The following is a 9838-nucleotide window of genomic DNA, read 5'->3' on the forward strand; positions in this document are numbered from 1 at the left end:
GGTAACAAACTGTTATAAAGTTCTTGAAGCAGCCTAATGGATCATTCCATGGCTCTTACTTACATTCATAAATATATTTCATTTAAATTGGAATATTATTGTATTTTACTTGGAAAACAAATGACTATATTTCTTTTCAAGGTGCCACTGCAGTGTCTCTGAACAGTGTTGCTCTTTCGAGTGTGGCACATTATCTTTCAAAAACTCATCCCCAGCATTAGAAAATAATACTTAAATTGTTAGCAAACACACTTCAGTGATAGCCTTTTAAGTATTTCCACTAGGCATGGAATAAATTAAAATTTGCATAGAGTCATTTATATTCAGGATGTGCTGGTTAGTACATACTCAGTAAGGACATTCACTGTGGCCTTTAAAATGGTTCTTAAAACAGTGCTACTATAGATGTGAACTGATTGACAAAGGGAGACATCTGTATCTATACTACTGAAAGATGCTAAGCTTTAACATATTTTTATATGATTAATCCACAACTAAGTATTCAAACCTCAAAGAGATAAAAAGAACATTAAATCTTTACAGACTTGGTATATTGAGGAATAAACATCTTGGCAACCAACCATTAAAATACAGTTTAGTAACTACTGTATTAATGAACCTTATTGTAAGCCATGTAGACTATGTGTCTCCTCTTTATGTGGACTCCAGACAACAAGGTATCTCAGACCAAAATGAAGTATATGACACTGTGAACATTTCAACCCTCTGAATGTATTTGCCCACTAACATTTGCTTAGTTATTATAATTATGTGAGAGTCAGATTGTGGTAGGCTTCTTCAGTCTCAGTTGCTAACATTGTACTTTGCTTGAAGGGCAACAGAAAATCCATAGAAACTGTTAGTAAGAACATATTTAACAAAGAGTGTTCTGGGCCAGAAGGAATGCAGTAGCTGTTAAGGGCACTTGCTGCTTTTGCAGAGGACCTGAATTCAGTTCCCAGAATCCACATTGTGGCTCGCAGCCGTGACTCCACTTTCACGGGAACCTGACTTCCTTTTCTGGCTTTTGCGGATACCAGATACACATTTAGTACACAGACATACATTAGGTAAATACTCATGTACATACAATGAAAATAAGTACATATTTTTTTTAAGACAGAAAAACAATTTTGGATCCTGTGAGCAGCAGGTCTGGTGGATAGAGTGCAATCAAGTAATGAGACAGAGAGTTAATGAGTTCAGTAGGGAGCCCTGGATATGAAAATGTCCAACACACGTTTACAATTCCAGGTCTGCAGAGAGAACATGGATAACAATACCGATTTGGGGCAACAGCACATCAATTTAATGACAGGGTGGAAACAAGTTTCAGGTTGTCACTAGAGACATGAGTAGAAAAAAGATTGCTGGAAAAAAAGTTAATTTTATGAACAGGCATTGGGAAAAAAGGTAAGGGACAAACAGGAAGATAGAACTTCCTAACACAATTTTATAGATGCTAGGGCTGGTGAGAGGCAAGGAAGGTGTGCACTTCATATGGATTTTACTTAGTAGAAAATTGTGGAGAGATTGGTAAGTTTAATATTTAGAAGGTCATTGTGAACCTGGAGTTTCATTGGAGTGTTAGGGCCAAAAGAAAGATAATTCTTAATAGATAGACCAGTATGTGACCTTCAGTGAATCAGTGTGACTTTCTCCTTATAGGCGCTGTGCGTCAGTATAAATGTTGAAAATATTTATCATCTCTATAATGACAGATTAAGTGAGAGTGGTTGAGTTAAATCTTGCTGATCTTTTTAAAGATCATTACAGACTTGCCGTTTTGGTTCACCTTAGCAATGAACTTTTGTCTAACTGGCATACATTAAAATACTTTATATTGTTAACATGAGTGTAAGAAAGAGGTACTGAAATGGGGACAAATATGTCTTTATTGTTAGTTAAAAAATTAAACACATCAAATAAAGTTTTAAACATGTATAAAAGAAAGACACATGTATTTCAAAATACTATATTTTTTTGATACTCTAATGGAATTACATCACATCACCCTTCCCTTTCTTCCTCCAAACCCTCTCATATACTTTCCCTTGTTCTCTTTGGAATTCATGGCCTCTTTTTCTTTCATTGTTGTTACATGTGTGTGTGTGTGTGTGTGTGTGTGTGTGTGTGTATGTGTGTGTGTGTATATGTGTGTGTGTTTTCCTAACTATATAAATACATACAATATATGTTACATATAATGTTACATATATTTTTTCATGGCTTACCATTTGGCATTGGATAATCAGTTGATGTGATCATCCCTATTTCTCCCACTCTCAGCATGTCTTGATTGCCTGTAGCTCTCTATCTAGAGGTGAGGCCTTATGAGGCATTTTACTGTGCCCAATATAACATATAGGAAAAACATGAACACACACACCTACGAATTTATTTTAGGATGGTTTGTAATTATACACACACATAAATCTACTCTAATGCCATTGCATGCAGAAATGGTTACCAAGGCATTTTTGATAGTCATATGATGAAGGGTTTTACCACTTAAAGCAGAACTTCTTTGAAAGAATTTGTTACATCATTAGGCATAGAGAAATAATTGAGAAAGTAAAATTTTATACAAGCATCTGCTGTTTTTAATACTTTAAAAGAAATTATATACACACAGCACCACAAGTATATGAAGAATATAGTAGCATCCCCAAATGTTGGTATGTGGACATAAAGTGTATAATGAGCCTTAAATGTTTTGTTGATAATTTCAGATACTTTTATGCATATATATATATACATATATATATATATATATATATATGTTGAATATATATATTCAATACCAATAAGAAAGATAGGAAGAGATAAGAAGAAAGGTATATGCTGCAGAGTGTATGCATTTATTTAAACAAAGAAATAGCCCCCCTGCTTACCGTTCCCTTCCCACTTCGCTGCCCTGCATTCCAGTGGGGTGGCTGAAAGCAGAAAGCACTGGGTAAACTTCTATGTTGCCTTGTCATCTTTCTCTGCTTTACCACATGCACCATTTTGCTTGAGCTCCATCATCCTATATTCATCTGAAATGAGGAGGACAACTGTGCAGGGAAATTTCTTCCATATGATGATAGGCTTTGAAGATTTAATTGATTGAATTTTATTTTAAAAGTGAAGAGGGGGGTGCCTTCATCTTATGGGTGTCTTCGCGTCAGAGAAGCACATTATTCCTAAGTGTCTGTTTCCTTTAGGTTAGTGACTTCCTTGAATTACAGTTCTATAATAAAGAACCAGGGTGAAATCTTATTTCTTAAAAAAGGCATGTGTCTGGCACCTTCCCAAGGCATGAGTACTTAAGGCATGATGAACTGTGAATTTGGAGTTGCTGCTTGCACACAACAAGCAGGTGTTTCAAATCTAATACTGTCACTAACAAAAGTGAACTATATTTAAAAGTGTGAAGTGTTTAGTTTATAGAAAAATCTTTACTCAAAATGAACAAATAATAAATCAAGGTCAGAACTGTTAAATTCTCTTAGAAAGAAAATCAACGTAATGAAGTGATAGGGAAAATACCTACTTTACTCTGGTTGCTATTCAATGAACATGCCAAGCAAGTAAGAGCATAAATTTCTGTTTGTTTTCTAATGAGAAAGAGAAAGAAAGAACATAGATTTGTGTGGTTGGTGAGGAAGGGAGGATCTGGGAGGAACTGGCAGAGGGAAGATTGTAATCAGAATGTATTATATGAAAAAAATCTATTTTCAATAAAGAATAAAATAAAACAATTATTTTTAAATTTAAAAAATGCCTATGACATTTCCAAAACACCTCCCAATAATATGTGTCCAAGCTTCATGAAATATCTAAGGTAATATTGTAAAGAATATCATGTAGAGGTTCCCCAATATGTCATGGAAGTTATGCCTCTTGTCTTACATTGCAAATAGTCATAAACAAGTATGACATTTATGTGATATTAATTGGTGAATTACTTCAAGTGCACTGTGGAGGTGAAACTGAGAAGTGGTTTAAACGTAGGGGCTGGAGAGATGGCTCAGCAGTTAAAAGCACATGCTGCTCTCACAGGGAACCAACTTTTGACTCCTAGCACCCAGGTCAGACAACTGGCTCTCAATTACCTTTGGCATCCCTTCCGAGACGTCAAATGCCCTCTTTTGGCTCAAACCCACACTCAGACAAACACACACATACACTTGAAAAGAACATATTGAGCAAATTAACCCAGATGCTAAAAGATAAAATTCACATGTTTTCTTTCATTGGAGGCGTCTAGATCCAAGTGTCTAGACGTGAGTACATATCCTCGAGTAACTGCAGAAAGCAAGAAAGTAAAATGGGGCTATTGTCAGGGTGGGGGGACAATATCAAGGAGAATAGTGTGTACAAGTGATCTGAACAGGAAAATGGAGAAAAGGGAGAAATTTGGTTAGGGAGGGAGAGGTAGATTAAATACAGAAGAAGAGAAGAGAGGGTTAAACAGCAGTAAGGGTGTCTGAAACACATAAGGAATCACATATTAATTATCAACTGAACTAAAAAAAAGACTACAATATATGTAATTTCATGTGTAATATATGTTTTACATGAAATGTTTCATTTGAGCTGACAAACTCCCTCCAAGAGTCAAAGACCTTCTAACAAAAACTATCCCTTTAGGCAAGAAAATCTCTCTTCTCAATTGATGGTCAGGGCTATCCAAGAGATTCCCAAAGCATACAGTCTATTGTTATTGTACGTGATTGCCTCCACAAGATGGAAGGAAAAGCTTTATTGCTGAAAACACCAGGCATTTCAGGGACAGGGCCCAGTGGCCCCTGAGGAAGAAATGACCTGAATGCCTCTTCTCGAAGGATTAGCTTTCATAGTACCAGAAGCTTTCAAGCAAGCTTCCAAAGAAAGAATACATCTAAGAGTCCTACCCAGTAATGACAACTATGAACCAACAACACAAGCATGGCATAACAACCCAAAGGGCTCAGTAGTGTCACTCATACCTAGGTGGTAACCAAAAGCTATCTAATTGGATTTAAAATATGCTCAACAAGAAGGCTATCATAACTGGTCTTGGAAGCCTAGGCAACTATTCATGTCTAGTGAGTCATGGATCTTGGAGAATTTACAATCTTCATTTTTACTAAACCAGTATAATACTCAACTATATTCCAAATATTTGGCCTTGTACACACAGATAAGTGTAGTCCTTACTCCTCATCAAGGAAACTTCTCTTTGGAACAAAGACCATTAGAGAAAATCACACCCAACCACAGCGCAGAATTGTGAAGCCCAGTCACGATGTATACATCTACAAAACACTATCGCACCAACGGCTCAAGTATCATTGTGGAAGAAGAGGTGGAATATGTTAAGGCGGAACTGGAAAACACCAAGAATCTTCAACCCTACCCAAAGAACTACAGGCGACTGAAGAATACTGAGAGTGAGAAATGACAGCGGGCCTCTGTTGTGGTTTCTAAAAAAGTAGTTTATTTGATATCTAAGAAAGAACTCCATGGCTTGTGGTCCTGAGGAGATATTATTGGTTATTATTTGGAATTCTGGTCACTTCTAATAGCAGCACATTTCAAAGTTATGATCCTACAGAAGAAATTCAGTTTATGTGTAATTCCTGTTTTAAGCATGAAGAAATTTTAGGTCAGTGTATGACCAACACTTTACTTTTTAAACAGAAAGAACTACATCCCTCGATCTTTCCTGTTGAGGCTTATATTTCTTGTCTTAAAAGATGAGGAATAAGCATATTTACAGTAGTATCTCATATTTGTAGACCTGCTTTTGTTTCCTATATCCATATTTATTTCTTTCTGATATTCATTTTACAGCTAGAAATGACAAGCCAAAAACCCTACAATTGTATTCTCTCAGCCTTAAGTTGTGTGTCTGAAACTGCTCAACGTGTATTGTACCACAAATATCATGTTCCCACTCTATGAAAAAAAATTGCCTTCTTTTCAAAATATTTGTAATACATTCATATTTTTCTATTGTTAGAGTTGATAGTCTTTTATACTTTAGAACATCTTTAATTAAGAATTTTTCTGCTTTATCTAACACAATGGTTCTCAACTTTCCTAATGCAGCAACCATTAAATACAGTTCTTCATGTTCTGGTGACCCTGAACCATAGAATTATTTTCATTGCTACTTTGCAAGTGTAATTTTGCTGCTCTTATGAATTATATTGTAAATATCTGTATTTCCCAATGGTCTTAGGAGACCCTTGTGAAAGGGTCATTCAACTCCCAAAGGGGTCTTGACCACAAGTTGAGAACCACTGATCTAACAAGATTCTAAAAATTAAAGTTATTAAAAATTTGTAGAAAATTTTAGTAATTTATATAATACCTCTGTTGATAAAGTTAATAATCTAGGGTTTTGTATCATTTTCAATTATTCAATACCATAATTCCAGTACTACTCAAAAAGTTAAGCATACTATTTAACCTCATTATATACCATCACTTGTTTAAACTATACCTCACTTAACTTGATTTCTATCACATGATTTTCCCATGGTATTTTTAATTTTAAAGTTGTCATAGCTACCATTTTTATAAAAATTAAATTTGTTTATTTTATTTTATGCATGTGGGTGTTTTGCCTGAATGGATGTATGACTACTCTGTGAGCCTTGGGCTTGGTGTCTGAGAATGTCCAAGGAGGCCACTGAACACCCTGGAAGGGAAGCCACAAGTGGTTATCAGCTACCACATAGATGCTGGGAGCTAAAACAGGTCCCCTGAAAGAATAGCTGTCCTAACTGTTGAGCTATCTCTCCAGTCCCATTTTTCTCTTATTGTAAGGAAAGCATATCTCCAACTTTGCTTCGGAACTGTGAACTTCCAGTGAGACCTAAGACTCCCTTACTTAAAATGATTAGACAAGGTTATTTGCGTTTGTGATGATATGTAAATACTATGTATTCAATCAAAGCTGTACTTTACATTTTTGCCCATTCTTCTCCTGGAATTATGATCAGTGCACTGTACAGATGCTGTATACAGTAGCAGAATGTCACAGATATCATTCACAGAGTCATACAAATAGAGTAATAAACAGACACTCTTTAAACCAGTGTGTGGCTATGTTATTCTATTTGGCAGGTATGTGTTTTAAATGATTCTTTGAGTTATAATATTTCCACTGTGCAATGATTCTTCAGAACATAACTGCTTCATAAACTGAAAACTCTCTCTGCATAGAATCTCTCCTACTCCTTGGTGTTCACTAGCTTGTTGCTATTTTGGTGAAATCTGTTGCTACTCCTACATGAAATTTATTTTTAAAACATTTCCGGCTTAGTTATATGGTTTATTTTATACCCATTCCTGATTTTCACATAAACTGCTAGAGTCTCTTTTATTGATCTACTAGTTTATTACAAAAGGATTCAATGAGTCACTAACCTCAAAGAGGTTGTTACTTTGATGATTAGGAAGTAAACAACTATTTTGACTAACTTCTGTTGAAGTCGATAAAACTTCCTACTAAAATACAGAAACTGAACCATCTTTCCCTTCTCTGAAGTTTAAGATACATATAGAATATAAAACCAAGAAAGATCAATTCTTTTTTTTATGATGGTTAGTATCCTTTGCTACATAAATTAGTGGTATATATTTGGCTAGCCAAGTTTAAAGATCCATGTGAACTGAAATTGTTGAATTGGTAATAGTTTCCCACATATTTATCCTTTTTTCTAAAACACTTCAATGATTTCATCATAATTTCAGAATGTAAGAATCACAATTTCTTTAAAGAAGCATGAAATCCTCAAGTACTATTTTGAGGGCTTTAAATCTTTTAAGTTATAAGTAATATATTTTGCCTTTACTTTGGGAACACATGTCATAATGAAGTTTTAAGCTCTTTCACTATATGGAAATATCAACTTTGAAGTATTTTAATGCTATAGTATCACACTAATTCATTAGAATAATGATGTATCTTCATTAAAGCCAAACTTGTATAAATTCATAAGCCCCTTTCTTTCTTTTAAATAATTGTAGTACTTTATACAAAATAACAAAGTTAAATTTCTAGTATTGAACTGATAATTTTATTTTTCTCCAAAAATCTGTACTTTTCCTAATATAATAGGGAATGTATTGCACCATTTCCAATTATATTGGGTATGATAAAAATCACATTTCTTCACATCACACATTGACCACCTGCAAGATGACTCTAAGGCATACTAAAGCACTTTTAAAACATTAATAATCACGAATGCTGTACAGTTACATGTATATTTCCTGAGTAAATAAGTCAAAGCCCATTTATATGACTCAAGCTTATTTTCTATCAAGGATGTCAAGAATCTGCTTAGAGATTTACAAAGTAGAGCTTAAGAAAATTGGCTTATTTTATAGTCTTTCAAGCCCAGACTCTGGACAATTTACAAAAGAAAATTGTGCACAAAGCAATGACTTTGCTCTTAAAGATTACATTTCTAGGTGTGCATTCTCAATTCTTCTTTCTAAGCATCAAAAAGGTGACATTTACATGTAGATGTCCTTACACATTCTCAATTCCAAACTCTCTCTCTTCTATCACTCACTAATCCAGGTAGAAGGCCAAAAGGCCACTGGTAATGCTGCTTGACTATGCTGCATTATGCATACACTTTACTATACTTAGGAATGTTAGGCATCTGGAAATAGAGATCACGACAAATCCATACATTGCTTATATTATCTCATGAATTTTTTTTAATTAGTTTCTGTGTAACTCTTCTTGGAAACATGCATAGAAAATTCCATTTGTCCCAGATCAAGAAGTTAATCACAGACCAAAAAAGGAATCCCATCAGACTCCACGTGTGTAAAACGATAATCCTTGCAATTACTCACAGGAGCATGAACGGCTTCACAGAACTCTCTTCCCCAGCATGGGTAATGATTCACAAAAAGCCAGATCACTGTGTTCCCTCTTCAGCTGTCCTCTCTCTGAAGGAGTCTCCTTTCCTCCAGATAGTCTTTGCTTACTGCTTATTTTCTGGGGGTGAGAACCCATGAGTCCTAAGCTTCCTGAGCCTCTCCATCTCCTAAGTTTCTTAGGAGTTCCACGATGCTCCTGAGTCTCTTCGATCGCAACCGTGGACTGGCTCAATCTGAGACAGCAGCTCCACAAGTTAAGTCAATAACCATTGGGCTGCCACCAAATATTTTCTTCAAGTCCTGTTTTCCCCAACTCGTGATTCAAAAAACAACCGGATGACAGTACAAAGAGATGGGTTATATTCAGAGAATTCTCTAAATTCCTATTCTAGGAAGCTGAAACAAGTCACCTGTGCACGTGTGGCTCCTTAAATATTCTTTTGTGAAGCAGTGTAAATAATTCAGACTCCTGGTGCAGTGAGGATAGGCAGCTATTGTCTTTTCCCTATACTGACATAGACTTTTCGTTGTTTTTATGGATAGCTCGAAAATATGTTGTATCTTCATTTTATTTCCTCAATACAAAGTTATGGTCAACAAAGCATTACTGATACTGAACCCACATATCTTCCTTCAGTACTGAAGTCAAATTATTAACATATTGTTTTAAATGTATCAAAATATTCTGGACATTGTACCAAATCAACAGATGTTCTCTCACTGTTTTTCATTGATGGATATCATGGAAGTACTGTGTTTAAATACCTCACTTTATAAACCTTCAAGCCACATGCCTTAGATTATATACCTAAAAGAAAACAAAAATGTATATAAGGCACACCTGTTGAGTTCTACCATGAATTAGATAATATACATTCTTAAGTCTATTATAACACATCTACACTGAAAAAATAATTGGTTGAATCCTGCTATAAATGAATTCAGCTATTAGGGGTTGAAG

Source organism: Peromyscus eremicus, chromosome 12 (genome assembly GCF_949786415.1).
Source record: "Peromyscus eremicus chromosome 12, PerEre_H2_v1, whole genome shotgun sequence".
NCBI lineage: Eukaryota > Metazoa > Chordata > Mammalia > Rodentia > Cricetidae > Peromyscus > Peromyscus eremicus.